A 17,755-nucleotide genomic window follows, 5' to 3' on the forward strand; every position below is an offset into this window, starting at 1 on the left:
GGGTGGGGCATGAGCAAAGGTCAGAGGGACGTAGACACTGGCCCAGCCCAAGGGGAGATAGGAATTGGGGTGCAATTGAAGCATAAAGTCGGGTAAGCTGGGTGGGGATCACATTGCAGAGGGGAGTTTAGGAAATAGATAATCATCGAAGTTGATAGTTAATCTAACCAGCATAAAGGAGCCATACATTTCAGAGCAAGGAAGGAATTTGATGAGGGCTGTGTTTTAAGATTACCTGGTAACCTGCCCAGCATGGCTCAGTAGTTGAGTGTTGAAGTATGAACCAGGAGGTCATGGTTCAATTCCCGATCAGGGCACAGGCCCAGGTTGCAGGCTTGATCCCCAGTGCGGGGTGTGCAGGAGGCAGCCGATCAGTGATTCTCTCTCATTGATGTTTCTATCTCTCTCTCCCTCTCTGAAATAAAAAAATATATATTAAAAAAAAAGATTACCTGGTAACTTGGCAGGTAGGAGGGCAACTTGACCTCAGGGACCAGAAAGGAAAAGAAAATAGCGCCCCAGGCTTGGGGTCTGGGTGCCACTTCTAGTTGCCCAGGGATTTTCTGGTCCCCAAGGATGCTTTGGTGGCATTCACCAAAAGCACTGGCGAGGGAGATGCATTTGATTTAGAGCTCCCTTTTAGGGGAGTCTGGAAATGACCAAAGAGTGACCGAGCTTGTCCAGCAGCCACAGTCCCACACATGCTCACGCTCAATCGCAAGCCTGGGCTGTGTTTCTAGTGCCCGTGGAGTAGCCAGGTCTCTCGTTACTAAGTGGGCAGAGGGGTGAGTGTCTGGTCCGTGGGAATGAGTCTCAGCGGGCTGACATCATAGAGCTTAGCCCCGCTTGTGTTTTCATAGGGCGCTCCGTCTGCTTTTACAAACATCCTACTTAAGAATTCACAAGCCACCCGGCTGATGTGGCTCAGGGGTTGAGCATCGACCTATGAACCAGAAGGTCAGGGTTCGATTCCCAGTCAGGGCACATGCCTGCGTTTCGGGCTCTATCCCCAGTGTGGGGCGTGCAGGAGGCAGCCAATCATTGATGTTTCTATCTCTATCTCCTTCCTTCTTCTCTGAAATCAAGAAAAATATATATTAAAAAAAAAAAAGAATTCACACACAGAAGAGAAGCGCCCATTCTTGGGTTAGCTGAGCAGATCTTCCCCCAGTTCTTTGTTGGAAGGTGGCCTTGTGGGTATGGGATAGAGGGCGAAAAGGAGCGAGAGGGGAAAGATCGATAGTAATCTCCACGAGGTCAAAAACATTGTCGCCATCTTTGTTTCAAACACTTTACCTAAACCATGTGTCGAATGAATGATGCCGGGAGGGATACAGGGCATTCTGTTTCCTTATTGCTTTGTCACACAGAACATAGTATTGACAGCTCACATATTTTTTAAAATATGTTTTTACTGATTTCAGAGAGGAAGGGAGAGGGAGAGAGAGAGAGAAACATTAATGATGAGAGAGAATCATGGATCGGCTGCCTCCTGCGCGCCCCACACTGGGGTTTGAGCCATAACCCAGCATGTGCCCTGACTGGGAATCGAACCGCGACTTCTTGGTTCATGGGTCGACGCTCAACCACTGAACCGCACCGGCCAGGCGTTAAGATTTTAATAAATGTCTCAACATCTGTGAATGAGGATTCAAAATGTAAAACTAATTAAAAAATAACTTACTCCTCAAGTTTTCTCAGAAAACGAAACAGTTAAGTGTTATACTTAGAAGAAATGACACTCACACATACTAAGTACTCTGTCATGCTTCCCAGGGGTTTCCCTCTCTGTTAGCAATGGCCTGATAAATTTATCACGAGGCACAAGTGAGAAAGAGAAAGAAAAAGGAAGAGAAAGGCATTGCCTTAGGACTCCTCCAAAGAACCGTACTGTGTTCTTCACCTTCCTCAGGGCTGTGCGCAGACACGCCAGGCTTGTGCGGAGAGACACAGCCACCCCCATCCCCTGCCCCAGCCCCCCCCCCCCCAGGCCACACCTAGCAAACCCTCAGAACCTCTCACTTCCACTTTTCTGGCTGTTGCCCCATCCCATAGGGTGGGAGGCAGGTTAATTTTACATCCGTCCTGGAAGAATGAGGAGGAACTACACCTTGACACTGATTCAAGAAATACAGCCGATAGCAATCTGCTTTTTGATGATAGAGGAGATACGGAGCTATGTGCAAATACTTCAGACTCAATGTGAACATTCCATTTCATCGGTCGATGACATGTATTTAAGTATACAAATGACTAAAGGGAAAAAGCCCCACCAAAACCCCATTAAACGTGACGGCAGTACTCTTCGGCTTACTCAGTTCTGAGACAGGGAATCTGCGATGGAGTTCAGGGGTCTTCTCTCCCCCAGATTTCCCGGGAGTGGAAGATTTTCCTGCCAAACACTGAGCCATGATGGTGTTAAAGTTTGACAAGTATTGGGCAGCGAGGCACGGTGTCAAGCTCCAGGGATAGAAAGATGTGTAAGGCGTGTCCTGGAAGGACTCCCAGTGCAGCGGGGAAGCAGATACAGCACCAGCTACGTTGTAACAGTGGGGACGTGTTGGCATGTAGGTGTCAACACAGGACAGGGTGCGCTGAGAGCTAGGGGACCTGGCAGCGGAGGCAGCCCGTGGGTGGGCACCGGAGCTGTCCGTCTGCTTTGCCTGGAAAATCTCAGGAAAGGGCAAAAGGGGATTTCGGAACATTGGTGGCAACCAGGCTGTCCCCGTGCTAAGGAAGCCTATAGGGAAAAGGAGGCTGGTAGAGCCTGGCCAGCAGGGGAGGGAGTCATGATAAAGAAAAAAATGTTTGCCCTGGCCGGTGTTGCTCAGTGGTTAGAGCATCAGCCTGCACACCGGAGGGTCTCGGGTTTGATTCTTGGTATCTTGGTTGCGGGTTCACACCCTGCCCCTGGTTGGGGCTCATGCAGAAGGCAACTAATCGATGTGTCTCTCTCAACATCAATGTTTCTCTCTCCCTCTCTCTCTTTCCCATCTTCCTTCCTTCCCTTCTACTGTCTCTGAAAAGCAATGGAGAAAATATCCTCAGGTGAGGATAAAAAAGAAAGAAAGAAAGAATGTCTATTTAGGAAGGTAATAGGGTGGCAGTTGGAGGAGGTGAGTGGACTGGAAATGGACAACCGGGGGGGCAGGAGGAGCAGGCGATTCTGCAGTCTCCCCGTGAGATACGCTGAGGGTCTGACCACAGCCCGCCACACTCAGAGACGCTTGTCCAGCCCTCCTGCCAGATGAGCTTTAAAATGTACACATAGGAGAAAAAAGAAAGCCGGGGAGAGAAAAGCCGGACTCGGGAGAACGGAGCGAGCAGGCGTTGAGTGAAGGGGCCTTTCCCAGTCCTCCTCCTTTGAACTAAATTCATGAGCGAAATCTGAGAAACTGGCTTTTCAAAGAATTTGAAACTGGCGTTCCCCCTTCTCCGCCTCCAGTCAGTTCTGACTTTGCTGTCATCTCTTAGCTGACAGAAGAAGAAAGGTGTCTTTCAGCAGCGGAGTCAGCCAATGAGAGGAGCCCTGAGTCGGGCTTGCAGCCAATGAGAGGAGCCCTGAGTCGGGCTGCGGAGTGGGCGGTGCGGCCTGCACCCCTGGTAGGTGAGGTTTGGCTGGTGAGGGGTGCAGGATCCAACTTGTCCGAGCTCCGTCCCTCTCAGAGCGCCTTTAAATAACCCACGCCTGGAGTTGTTTCATCTTCAGGCGAGAGAAAGTGAAAACGGCCCCAAAAGGCACACACAGCCTCAAATGAGTGCTGTGAACAGTAGGAACCGTGCCTTTGACATTGACGGGCCCTGAGCGAGCAGCGACAACATGTATATCCTGCTACGCAGGCTGGGATGGTGTTTGAAAAGGGGCAAAGGGAATTACATCTGGCTTCTCTAAATAGGACAGGTGGCCCGGCTGTTGTAATGTGGTTCAAAAAAGCTAAGAAACAGGCACCCTTATGGGCTGATACTCCGAGGTGACGAGCTCCCAGCCTGGGGCTGGTGGGGTGGTTTAATGAGCACAGAGCCCCGCCAGTCCTCGCAGGCTTCTAGAGAGTTCCATGGCTGCCCTACCAGCTCGGTGGCAGGGCATTGTTAACCGTGTTTCAGGTTCCTCGCCACCACCGCATAACCCCCTCCTTCCCGTGCTAACAAGCCCATCCTGTTCAGCAGTTGACTCATAACCCTGCGCCCCGAAAGGCCCCGCCGATGAGGCAACTCGCGGTGGTTCCGTGTCTGACTGAATTCCAGTGTTCTCCTCTCCCAGTGGTGAGACAGGAAAGGACATCCCATCTGGAAGAACCTGCAGGTGCCATCCAGTCGCTCTGCCTCACGTCACGGATCGCCCTCAGTCAGAAATCTTGACTTGCAACTTCGGAGGGTGGGTCCCTGCAGGAATCCCAGCGCACGCAGCGATGAGGAGCGCTGCCCTGTGGTAGCAGGCGCCGGGCTGGAACGCGGGCAGTCGGCTGGGCGGCTGAGGCTGGGGGCGCCTTCTGTGGACTGAAGCTCCAGACAGGTAGGCACCTCTGCGCTGATGTTGCTCGTTGAGAACTTTCAACCCAGGAGGCCTTGACTGTGTGTGTGTGTGTGTGTGTGTGTGTGTGTGTGTGTGAGAGAGAGAGAGAGAGAGAGAGAGAGAAAGAGAGAGAGAGAGAGAGCAAAGGGGGGTCACAATGCTCATTTTGGCTGGATTTTCTGGGAGAGAGACAGAAAAGAGGGGTTTGAATCCCTTTGCTTGGTGAGCGGTACTTCAGACGTCTTTGGGGGGGGAGAGTAAGTGTGGCCTCCAGACTTCTACTTGGGACCCGTGTCACCGGCTGATGGAGGAATTTATACTGATTCATTGAAGGGACGGGGAGAATGGCCTGAGAGTGAGATCCCAGGAGGCCGAGCCCGGCCGCACAGCGTGGTCTGCTAGCAAAGCCTGGGTTGTGGAGCAGTGAGAAGCCTGACCACGCGTGTTCAGGCCGCCCGGACTGTCCCGGGATGGCTTCAGTTGGGGACAAGGCAGGACCTGTTCCCCCCACGGGGTGAGCTTTTCTAAGCTGCCCTGTCCAGAGGCATAATCGCAGTGTCGCTCTGTCCACTGCGCCAAACCGGCTAGGACTCAGGGTCGCTCTAGAAGACACCCGCTGATTAGCTCTCAAACTGCCAGCCTCGTGGGGAGAAGCAAAACAAAACTTTATTTTTTCCCACCCAAGCACGTGTTTAGCAAGGATGTTCTTTCAAGCCATTTTATTTCCTAAAAAGCCTTATTCAGCACAAGGAAAAGAAACCCTGGGACTCACTAGGTGGTGGAGATGAACTTATTCATGAATCCATGGCGTTCAGGGGTCTTCTGTACCAAGAGTGAGGGCTGGGCTTCAGACAACTCCTTCTCATTCCTCTCCCCTCCCACCCCCCCTACAATTCTTTTTTTTTAAAGGGGGGTTTCCACTTAAAATTTCATTGGTAGAATTCCCGCCCAAAGGGACACATTCTTTTTTTTTTAAAAAAAATATATTTTATTGATTTTTTTACACAGAGGAAGGGAGAGGGAGAGAGAGTTAGAAACATCGATGAGAGAGAAACATTGATCAGCTGCCTCCTGCACACCTCCTACTGGGGATGTGCCCGCAACCAAGGTACATGCCCTTGACCGGAATCTAACCTGGGACCCTTCAGTCCACAGGCCGACGCTCTATCCACTGAGCCAAACCGGCCAGGGCGGGACACATTCTTTAAGGGGCAAGAGGCATATGTTCATGCAGACAGTAATTGTAGGCTCTTCCTATTAAAAATATTTCTGCCTTTTCTAAAAGCAACCCAATTAATTTACATAAGTTTCAAGAGAATTCTGGGTTAGTAATAATTCTCTCTCTCTCTCTCTCTCTCACACACACACACACACACACACACACACATTGCTGTGCTTATGTGCATTTTCCCACTTAATTCAATGAGATGAAACTCACGTTGTGCAGTTTCCAGATGAGGAAATTTGGGCTGAGTGAGGTTGACAGGCAGAGCAGGGAAGGGAGGGAGCCAGGACTCTGCTGCCTCACGGCACCCAGAGATGTATGCGATGGAGCCTTCTGCATTCCTGTCCTATGCCATCAGCCCTTCACGGAGCCCTCGTCCTGTGAGCAGCCCTGAACCCATGATAATACGCTCACATGGCGTCTTACAGGAAAAGGCCAAAAGTCAGTCTATGATGTGCTTCACTGTTGGGGGCAGGCATGGCATGGCGGGCAGAATGTGGGCTAGGGGGGCAGAAGGATCTGGATTTCAGTCCCCCTGCTTGTTAACTCGGTGACCTGGGCAAGTCAGAGAATTTCTTCAAACCTGTTTTCTTATTGATAAGGCGATGATTATAACATCCGCTGCACAGGGTTGTTTGTTACAAAGAACAGAAAGACGAGCCTGGCTGATGCGGTTCTGTGGCTCAGCATCCACCCAGGAACCAAGAGGTTGCTGGTTGTATTCCCAGTCAGGGCACGTGCCCGGGTTGCAGGCTCGATCCCCAGTAGGGGGCGTGCAGGAGGCAGTCATCAAAGCAAAGCATCTCCCGCGTGACTGACAAGTGGTGGACTTCCCATCTGTATTCACGTCTCTGGTCATTCGTTGATGCTTCCTTATATCGCAGTGGGACTGACTTTCTTAGAAAATCCCATTGCGATTATGGGGATCCTTCATGCTGGAGCCAATCAACTTTGGACCAGGGTCGTGACCATCCTGTGCTGAGAGTCCTTAAAGCAGAGTAAACTAGGTAGGAAAGCAAGAACATCAGATGCTTCATAAGTCAGTGTCCTGTGTGAAGTATTGCAGAGTTAGAGGTCAGCACGCACACGCACACACACACACACACACCCCACCTGAGTTTTCCTGGGCCCCCCCAAAGAAGCATTGCTGGTCGGTGCGCGTGCGAGGCGGAACATAGAGTATATAGCGTGGCGACCTTTTATTTAGCTTAGGCCCCCAGCAGGCCATCCACACAGCAGCCTTGGGTGTCCAAGGCTCCCCACTGTGACTTTAGGGCTACAGTGCCAAACTGAACTAGAGATAACACACCTTTATAAAGATGGGTTTGAGACATGCGTGGTTGGCTTATTTACTGGCTAAAAGCCTGGAGTCACGTTTAGCAAGTAGGCGGGTTGGCATCAGGAATGATGTGTGGGCAGCCTGTCCCACCTCTGGCTCCCGGTGAAGTGCGGATCGGCACAGAGAGGCAGGTGGGAGCACCAGGGAGCTCCTGCCGGCATCAAGCGGTCGCACCTTCCTTTCCTGGAAACGCCTGCCCTGGCCTTACCGGCCTTGCGCAGCCCAGATGGTTGTTTCCTGTACTTGGTGGACCCAGAACGATGGAAGGAATCTTTGTGTCCACCCTGGACAGACCAAACAATAGGCACCATGAAAGGCATCCTAAAGTAGCAGGACTTTTCCCCTAAGTCCTATGCGACCGTCAGTGTCATCATTTTATGGCTCATACTATATGTATTGCCCTAAGATGATGTCTTGTAGCAAGGATTTTAAATGATGAAAATGTAAACTAAGCTAAAATGCCAATTCAAATAAATTAGGGCTTAGGTATAAAACTTCCAATGGCAGGTGAGCGAGAGATTAAGAATTTGACCTTGTTCGACACTGTAACAGCCAGAATTCCCCATGGGCTTTCTGCTGATGGTGGACAGGTGCTTGTATATAGACTTCAGCAATCGCTGTGTTTTTAAAACAGCTAAATTATTTCCAAATTTCATTCTTATCTGACCTTAAAGTCTGAGAAAGCCCAGTAATAAACAGAAGATAGCTTTACTGAGAAAAGAACTTGACTTTGAGACACATTTCATCTTTCCCAAGTATGAGACTTAAAGGTTTCTCAGACTGTAAGTGTCTATATGCTGCTCCAGTACAAAGTTAAAAGGTTTTGATTCATTTGGATTAGCATTCCTTCTTTATTTCTGCCCACCTGGATATGGAGAGCATGTGGAAGGGGGTCTGTGCTATGTTCTTTTAAAATATATATATTTATTGATTTTAGAGAGGAAGGGAGAGGGAGAGAGAGTTAGAAACATCAATGATAAGAATCATTGATCAGCTGCCTCCTGCGTGCACCCTACTGGGGATTGAGCCAGCAACCTGGATATGTGCCCTGACCAGGAATCAAATGGTGACCTCCTGGTTCATAGGTCGACACTCAACCTCTGAGCCATGCCAGCCAGCCAGGCTGTGCTATGTTCTTAAGGAGAGTAGACTGACCAGACTGGAGGCCTAACACATAGCTGATGCTTGGTTTACAGAAGTTCCAATTCAATGGAAAGTTTCCTTTTTATTGTTTCCTGAATTATATCTTCAGGAAATGCCAGGAAACTAAGATATTTCACCACAATTTCCAAACACCTCTGCTTAGTATTGGTGTGCGTGTGTGTGCTCGCACAATACACACACACACACACACACACACACACCACAAACAGACTCACATACACACACATTCATGTTCATGTGCAAAATACAAAACCAAAAGACACCTATTTTTGTGTGTGTCCACCGGAGGTTTATTTCTTCTCCCATCATAGCCTGTGCTGCCTGCTTCCGTCCTGCAGCGGCGCCTTCTGACACCCGTGGCATGGAGTCACCAGCCTGGCAAAGGGAGAAATGGAAGGCGTTCTCCAGCTTTTTCTTTTAATCGAGATGTAATTGACATAACATGATATTCGTTCAGATGTTACAGATGATTAGATATTTGTATACATTGTGAAATGATCACCAAGCACATTTCTCAGTAAAGGGAAAATTATAAAGTTCACAACTGGAGCCTATGTTTGGGTTATTTGAATAGATAAAATATTACATTACAGGGCTTAAAATCATTTTCATTTACTATCGCCATGTTCTAAAATGAAGTACTTAGGGAGAAAAAGTCATATGCCTTAATCCATTTATCCTCTAGCGATACTATATGCAAAAACAAGGTCTATTCCTTTTACTTTGACTCCTTTGCCAGACATACGTATTTTAGTGGGTCGTCAATAAATACTTGTTGATTAGATTGGCCCTCACTCGGGCTGAACAAAAAAGTAATCATGTCAAAATGCAAGCAAAAATTCTGAGAGCATATTCTTCAGTAATGAGGATGACTTGATATCATTTAATAACTAAATTGGCTTCGATTTCTTGCCCTCAAAAGTGTTTTCTTGTTGAACATCTGATTAAAACTTTACAAACTTAGAATTTGCTGATGCCGAACAAATCGAGGTTGTGCAGATTAACTGTTTTCTCTCACAGTGTTCACATCATGGGCTCATTATCATATTCCACTGTGGGTCAAAGGGCAGGGTCCCCTAATGAGCTCCTTCTGGCGCATTAGCCGTAAGCGGCTTTCCCTGACATGTTTCCAGCGAGATCTGCTCTCTGGGAATTCTGGTCCACAGCCAGCCGGGGGAGAGTAAAGCTTCGCTCAGAGCATTTCTGGATGATGACTGTAAAGTCATATGCACGTTGAGTTTTCCTAAGTAATTGTTTCACTGATTACACTATTACAGTGGATTTTAAATTTTTTTTGATTACCATTGATGGCAAGAAAATACTTTTTAGACCCCTTCAAACACACACACACACACACACACACACACACTCTCTCTCTCTCTCTCTAACAGAGAAAAAAGTTTCACTAAACAATGCTTGATACATGTTGATGTTTTCTCTTCTATTCCATTCCACTGTAGACAATCTCTGGTCATGGCCTATGAATGACTTTTCTGACCCATTGATAGTGGTTCTCAATACCGGCTGAAAATAAGATCCAATAGAGAACTTTAAAAAAAAATACTAAAGCCAGGCCCTGGCCTGGTAGCGCTGTGGTTACAGCATCGTCCCGATATGCCAAGGTGGCAGGTTCGGTCCCCAGTCAGGGCACATAGGAAATCAACCAATGAATGAATGCATGAAACAGTGCATTCAGTCTTTCTCTGTGCTCGCTCTCTCTCTCTTTCTCTCTCTCTCTCTCCCTCTCTCCCCTTCCTTTCTCCTTCTCTCTCATTTACTGTTGTAGGAGCATAAATTGGGGCAACAGCTTTGGAAAGCAGTCCAACAATGTCTGTTAAACCTGAGTATACATATACTTATGGCCTAGCATTTCCGCTCCTAGGTACATGCCCTACAGAAACGCATACATGTGTCTACCAAAAGACATGTTCAAGAATGTTCATAGACAGCAGCATTGTTTCTTATAGTCCCAAACTCAAAACGCCCCAGTAGGATGGAAAGATAGGTTGTGATATAGTCATGCTGTGGAATACTAAGCACCAAAGAACATGCGTCATCTACGGTACATGCACCAGCCTGGATGCACCTCAGTCACAAGTGCTGAGAGCAAGAATCCAGGCGCAAAGGGATGCATGTGGTATGGTTCCGTAAGTTTAAGAACCACAGCATTAGTGCATGGAGCTAGAAGTAACGGTTTGATAGTTGGGGGAGGTCGGGTAGTGACTGGGAGGGGCCCAAAGGCAGGGTCTGGGGTCCCTTTTCTCGGTCTGGCTGCTGGTTATAACATAGGTGGGTTCCCCTTAACGATGTGTTACTTTGCTGTTTGTATGCTGTACCTCAGTAAGTGAGTTTGTTAAGCAGCAATAACAACAGTGCCAATGCCAGGCGGGCACCTTCAGAGATCCTGATTTACTTGGTCTGGATGAGGGGAGAGCGTGGCTTAAAAACCCCTCCCAGGAATTCCCACGTAGGGCCAGGGTTGACAGCCGGGGCACTGAAGGGTCACAGCTGGCCCTTTGGAAAACCATCTGCTTTAATACAACTGTAATCACACCAGGCTATGCTAGGCCGTGATTACCTTTACTCAAGTTACTTGGAAGACATAATTCACACGATAAATCAAGGAATCCCAGAGTTAAGTGCCTGAGAAAGCCAGACAGGTGACTGAGTTGGCAGTGGTCCAGGCTGGTCAGTGATGGCCTGTAGCTCCCGTCGGTAGAGGCACCCTTCGCTTTATTGCGCTTCACAGATACTGTGTTTTAAATGTGGGCTCGAATTGTTTTAAATACTATGAAGGTCAAACAAAACTGATTGGTTGGCCCAGTTCGATTGGCACCAAGTTCTACTGGTTTGTAACGGTGACTTAAAGTTTTATAGTTAGAAGGAAACCTATGGATATAATTGTATAGTCTACTAATTACTTGCCCTTTTCTGCTTCTGCACGGATGCTGTGACACTTTGATATATATACACACACAGAGACGTATATTTATACCGTACCTGAGTTCGTTGGAAGTGAGCTATCATATACACTCAAGGTAATTATCATTTACATTTTATTTTTCCTCTACTGTGTTTTCTTAATTGAAATCATGGAAAATAACAGCTGTAACTCAAAAGTTTATCACATGGTATTGTTTTTCATATTCTGGGGAGCTGTGGTGTTTGGCAAGTACCATATTCTTCTCTGTGAAATACGGTAGCTTCCTAGCTTTTTCTTTAGAAAGGGGAGCTGTTGCATGAAAGACTTCACCAGGTGGTGATGAGCCTCACTCTTAGGTGGCGTTCACCCTCCGTGCTCGGGGCTCACCCCTACCTTGCTCCTTCCCACCCCCCAAAGCCTGCTGCTCAGTTTGGAAGGAGGGCTGGCTCTGTCCTGTAATTCTCCAGCTTCCAGTCTCTCCCCGTGGGAGAACTTCCAAAATCGCCTTTCTCCAAAAGCATCACAGATGACACTCAAGCACAATCGATGGTGCGCATGGTGGAGAGTTACTCACAGAGCACCTCACCAGTATTGATTTGATGACACAGAATTGAGTTATGGCAAGAGAAGGAGCCTTTTGCCCTCAATGCCTCTATTTGCACGTGGCTCTGTGTCAGTCGGAGCAAGTCACTCGATCCCTCTCTATTTTATTCTTTACTTGTAAATCGAGGGTATTCATAGATCCTATCTTTGTGAGGATTCAATGAGTTCACGCTCGTGGAAGAAACTGTAAATTGGGATCTATTTTATAGTTGTTACCATTTTAATCATCCGTTTGGTATTCTGCGGAAAAGTAGTGTAGTTATTCTCAGTTTTTAGCAGCAAAACCATGTGTCAGTGCCGCCGGTCATCTGAATCACACGTCTTGAACTTTCTCCTGCACCAACGGTTCTTGCTTACACGGTCGGCGGGCCTGCCCCACGTCTGCCCTCTTCCAGCCTAACCAATTCCCACTGGGTCAGTAGCGAGCTCAGAGGGGCTCATGACCAAGCCGATACATTCCTGTGCCTTCTTACCCAAAGCTTTGCCAATGTAGTTCCCCATCTACTTTCTGGTCAGGTGAGAGTGAACAGTGAAGAGTAAGGAGGGCCCGGAAGCATCGGGAAGCCAGAGTGGAGGAGGGTTCAGCTGTGCAGTCAGGCGTCCATGAGGATTTCTGTCTTGGTCCTGCTACCAGCCCCTCTGGTGGCTGCACAGCCTGAGCAGATCCCTGGCTCCCAGAATTCCTGGGACTTCTAGGGGTGCAGATCTATTCTGAGGCCCTGTGGACAGGCCCACCCCTCACATTGTCAGGGCTCAGGGCCAGAGTAAATCCGGAGGCACCTGGCCCTCAGCCTGCCCCTCCTCATAGCCCCCATCCTGTTCTGCTCAGCGAGAACCCAGTGCCCCTCTGTATAGACACCTGTGTACGCGTCCAAGCGTGGGTCCTCTCTTGCCCTCTCCAGCTGTCTCCTTTGGCCATCCCTAGACCTACGAGTACGCTGTGCTGTCACTTTGAGGAGGACAGATGTGGGCAGCATCCATGCTGGCCTTGCAAGTGGGCTCATTGCTGTTTGGGCAGGGAAATCTGGGGTCCTGGGTATCCCGAGCAAGTCTAGAAAAGGGGCATGACCCCTTGGGCCTGTAGACTCCTCCGCCCCCAGGAGAGAGGTGTGGTCAGAGGAGGGCCACAGTAAGGTTTCTGAAACGAGGCCGGGTGGGAAGGGTGGGCTGCTCCTGGGCAAGGTTAGTGCCCTTGGCACACACAGGTGGTACTCGGTGGTGTCATAACTGATGGGTGACAGAGGCTGAGCCGTTCCAGAATTGCGTGGAACATGTAAATGTGACCCTCTTCCACCACCACGCCCGCAAACACCCACCTCACCGCATGGCAAGGTAGATGCTGCTTAGATTTCGTAAGGTGGGAGGTGAGTAACATCCCCACCTCATACACCAGCAGGAGGAAATGGACTGAGAACATCTTCATCAGCGGGGAAGAGAAGTGTTCAGGCTCCCCCTCCCCCTGAACAGAGGACTCGCTGAGGCTCAGAGGGGTCTCCTGGCGTCTGTTAAGAGAATCACGCAGGTTTAGAGTGGTGTTTCTCTAATGTCTATTTCAGACACTTCTTATACCTCGGATATTTGGAGTTGAAGATCATATGGTCCTTTTGCTCACTTTCTTTCACCTCATTCCTTCTTTTAGATCAGCCTGAAGACATTTCTATTTAAATGTCACTCACCTGAATGACAGAGGAACATGAATCCCCTCACCCAGCACATGGAGCTGGTCCCCTTCCCAGGGGGTATGCCCAGCCCCCTCCCCCCACTGTCCCCCGCAGGCTCATACACGGTTTGGGTTCATTCACACAGTCCAGGCTCGGCATCCATATAATCCGTAGCAGCACTTCTGCCAGCTGCATTTTTTGACAGAAAAAATTTTGAGGAAATATCCAGTAAGTCTTGGTATAAAGAAGACGACATTTCAGAAAGACGACTTACGCACTTTATAGACCCCCAAATCAGCCAATAGAGGAGGACTCGGAAAGGCAGCTTGGCCCCTGTGCGCCCCCTCCCCAGGGAGAAGGGAGCTGACAGTGCCAGGTGCCACCTGCCCTCGCTGTGTGTGAGCAGTGTTTCCGCAAGTTCCCAGCAGCTCATCTGCCCCGGGAGCAGAAACCAGAGAGACCCAAAGGAGAACCCTATAAATGCACATCAGACGGACATGTAAGGACACCCCTTTGGGAAGAATGGATGCGTGAAAGCCTGGAAACCTGGGAAATTTATTATTTTTATGTGAGTATTCATGCAATAGACTCGAGATTTTTTTCTTCCAAACACTTTTGCACACGAAACATCTCTACATTTGAAGCTATAGATTTCATCATTTAATCCAAAAAAAGTATCTTGAATAAGTGAAACATTTTCTCTGTGTTCCAGACTTTGTAGACACCCTGTGTCTCTCTGTCTCTGTATCTCTTTCTATATCTCTCTCTCCCCATAGATGGTAAAAATCTGGCCTTATACTTTTTTGTTTTTCCCTCTAAGGGGCTCCTTGCATTAGAGAGAGGCTGGACAGGAATGACTAGTTCTTCTCAGTGTTGAGAGTTGTTGGGTTATTTTCTCTAGTAAGGGCTGCCCGGCCGGGGTGGCTCAATGGCTAAGCGTCAACCTATGAACCAGGAGGTCACAGTTCAATTCCTATTCAAGGGCACAGGCCTGGGTTGTGGCCTCGATCCCCAGTGTGGGATGTGCAGGGGACAGCCAGTCAGTGATTCTCTCTCATCACTGATGTTTCTCTCTTTTTCTCCCTCTTCCTTCGTCTCTGAAATCAATAAAAAGATATTTTAAAGAAATAGTAAGGGCTGGTGTCCGTGGCCAGAGGAGCAGCTGGCCTGGCTGAGGGAGAGCAGCGACACCGCAGCAGGTGCCATTGGCAGTCCTTGCAGAGGGAAGTCTGGCCATTTGTTCAGGCTTTGTTTATGTTTTCAGAGCCAAAGAGGAAAGCCACTGCGAGCATGGAATGGAGACGGTTTCTCTGCCCTCCTGCGCCACCTCCCTGCCCTGTCCTGTGGGCTCTCAGACCCACTCACCCCACCCTCGCTGAGGATGAGTGGCATGTTTGTCATCTCCCTCTTTTCCAAGGGGCGCTTTACTCTGTGGGGGCGGCAGGCGGCACCACAGGAAACCCCGCCTTTACACATTACATAAGTGTGCATTTAAAAATATTCTAATGCGGGGCTTGCTTCATCAGTGCGCCTTAGTAACCCCGAGTCCTCCCCCTCCAGCTTTGAGGGAGATGGATGCTCCAAATTCCTTCCTGACCAAGCTGTGGCCCCACGCCCTCGTGTGGGTCCCATTCCCAAAAAATGACTCCTGTGGAGACACTGCCCGAGACGGGTTCCGTCTTGGAAGAGATCCTGCTGGCCCTGAGGGGAGCAGGTGGCCCTCGTCCCTCTGAGAAGTGGCCGCCTCACCCACCCGGGGTCTGGGTCACGTCCACACCGCTCAGGGCCCCACGGTGCCATTGACAGAGGTGCAAACAGTGACCTCCGCTCCGACACGCACAGCTTACTGGGCAGTGACTATATGCCGGGCGTTCTACAAATCGAAGTAGCCGCATGCCATTGTTTAATCCTGACCAGAACGAAAAATCATTACCCCGATTTAACTGCCAAGATAGTCAACGCTTAGAAGTCACTTCTCCTGTGAGGTCATGTAGCCGGAAAGGGGAGAGGATGGGCATTCAGAGTCCCAAACCCTAATTCCTTTTTTTTACAAATATGTTTTTATTTATGTTGAGAGAGAGAGAGTTGGGGAGAGGGAGAGAGGAGAGAAAGAAACATCCATGATGAGAGAGAATCATGGATCGGCTGCCTCCTGCATGCCTCCTACTGGGGATTGAACCAGCAACCCGGGCATGTGCCCTGACTGGAAATCGAACCATGACTTCCTGGTGCATAAATGGACACTCAGCCATTGAGCCACCCTGGTTGGGCCCAGACTCTAATTCCTGATAAGGCAATAGGCCTTGGGTTCCCACAGGTTCTGTCCTGGGAATTCCACCTCAGGATGTTGTGGGGGGAGGTCTGGGTGTTCCCCTTGGGGGAATCTCATGTTGGGAAGGTCTAACCTAGAGAACATTGTGCAGTGACTCTCCAGGACATGCCCCTGGGTTTGCTGCTCGGCACTGTGTGTGCCCGTTGGGTAGGCCTCCTGCACTGTGAGGCCATAACCCAGTTAGCTCTTCCCCAGCAGCAAGCCCTGTGGAGGTTTTGGAGGGAGGCGGCTGTGGAGGGTGGCCCATTGCTCTCTCTTGAGGAGTCTTTTGAAACTCATTATTTAACCTCATTATTTAAACGAGCCTGACATGGATTCTTTCGCATCCCCAGCAAGGTTAGGATGATCAGATAATATTAGGACGTGACAGTGACCCAGCACTCCATTGCATTCAGATATTTTTACGTGCCTACAGCAGCTGTTTGCAGCAGGTTGAATAAGCAACAAGTGAGCAATAACATTCGGAGAGATTGAGTTGCCCAAGACCACTTAGCTATGAAGTTCCCGGCTGGCCTGCACCCCGGGCTTTCTGACTCCAGAGCCACAGTTCCTTCTCGAGGGTTTCAGCTGTTTGAAAGGCAGCTCGCTACCCGGGGTGATGTGTGAAGCACTGGATTGGTAGTGGTGTTTTTTTCCCATTTTTCATTTTATTCATCAACTATGGGTTTGCCATTTGTATAGCATCTTATGGACCGTTTTTGCCTGGGACTGTGACAGGGAAGCTCCTGCAGCTCCCTTCATCGGTGCGCGGGAGGGCCTCGCAGACAGGAAGCCCATCTCTGAGGCTCAAATGGGAAAACTTGAGTCGGAATCGGGGCCTCGCCTCGGGCCCCTCTGTGAGTCACTGGCAAAGAGGTTCGCAACTCCCTTGCTTTTGCATTCATTACTCACTTGTGACTGAGCCTAATAACAGAGTAATTTGTGAAGCAAGATGGGTGAGTCACCAGGCCGGGGAGGAGAGCGTGCATGGGATGACTTGGTGCAGGGGAGCAAACTATTTAATAGCACCTGGAAAGGAAGTGCTGACGTGCTGCTAATTGGGTTAAGATTTCTGTGCATCGCAATACCCTTGCCTGGTTACCCAGGCATTAGTGTACATTTTAGACTTCTAAAGTTACCTTAAAACACACAGGTGGGGAAGAGAATTCCAGCTTTGAAAGCAGATTATTCATTCTCAATCCCATGTCACTTTCTCATGGATTTCCACCCAGTGGTCTTGGGCGCCTTTCCTCTGAACCCTGGGAATGGCACTCTCCTAAGATCTGTCTGTGCTTGGCTTTGCTCCATGTTCTGGTCGCAGTCAGACCTGTTTTTCTGCCAGTTCCTCCCCAGGTTACCAGCCTGCGGAAACTTCCACAGCCACCTGCCTCCCTCCTGGTCCTCCGCTGGGCCCTGGCCATCTGTCACTGACTGCCCAGGGCAGAGACGAGCCGGAGTCTCCAAACAGGCAAAGAGGCACCCCGAGGAGTTACATTTTAGGGACTCCTGCCTCCCTAAACTGCATTTTCCGCCTTATCTTTATTACCTCCAAGTCTAAAGTCAGTAAGGAAGCATTTTTTTATTAAAAATTTTTTAAAGTATATATTTTATTGATTTCAGAGAGGAAGGGAGAGGGAGGGAGAGCTAGGAACGTCAATGATGAGAGAATCATCAAACGGCTGCCTCCTGCACGCCCCCTACTGGGGATCCAGCCCACAACCCAGGCATGTGAATCGAACTGTGACCTCCTGGTTCACAGGTCGACCCTCAACCATTGAGCATCGCCAGCTGGGCAGGAAGCATATTTCCTATTTCCTTTGAAACTGCTAGAATCCAAAAGATTCTCCTGGTTAGCATCTGTGTGTGTAAAGAGGCTGAGAGGAGTTTTATGTCGGTAACAGACTTGCCTTACTTCAAATCGGCTATTAGCTTTTGCATAGTAAACATTTAGTTTAAAAAACCAGCCTCTTGAAAAACGTATTTGGGAAGCTGCCTCCAATCCATGGGAGAGGCGGA

The 17,755-nt window shown here is 49.2% G+C and overlaps 1 protein-coding gene across 4 annotated transcripts in view; it reads left to right on the forward strand.

The window, feature by feature from the left end:
* The first annotated feature begins 4,296 nt into the window (after positions 1 to 4,296).
* CERS3 (ceramide synthase 3) overlaps positions 4,297 to 17,755 on the forward strand; it is a 56,902-nt gene continuing 43,443 nt past the window's right edge. The window contains exons 1-2 of one of the 4 annotated variants that reach the window (XM_023745226.1): positions 4,297 to 4,513; positions 11,221 to 11,279. The gene's annotated coding sequence lies outside the window, so the exon portion shown is untranslated. Of the gene's footprint in view, positions 4,514 to 11,184; positions 11,280 to 17,755 lie in introns of all 4 variants that reach the window. The other 3 variants (XM_023745225.1, XM_014446338.2, XM_014446339.2) reach the window with 3 other exon arrangements.

The sequence above is a fragment of the Myotis lucifugus genome, unplaced genomic scaffold (assembly GCF_000147115.1).
Source record: "Myotis lucifugus unplaced genomic scaffold, Myoluc2.0 scaffold_525, whole genome shotgun sequence".
NCBI lineage: Eukaryota > Metazoa > Chordata > Mammalia > Chiroptera > Vespertilionidae > Myotis > Myotis lucifugus.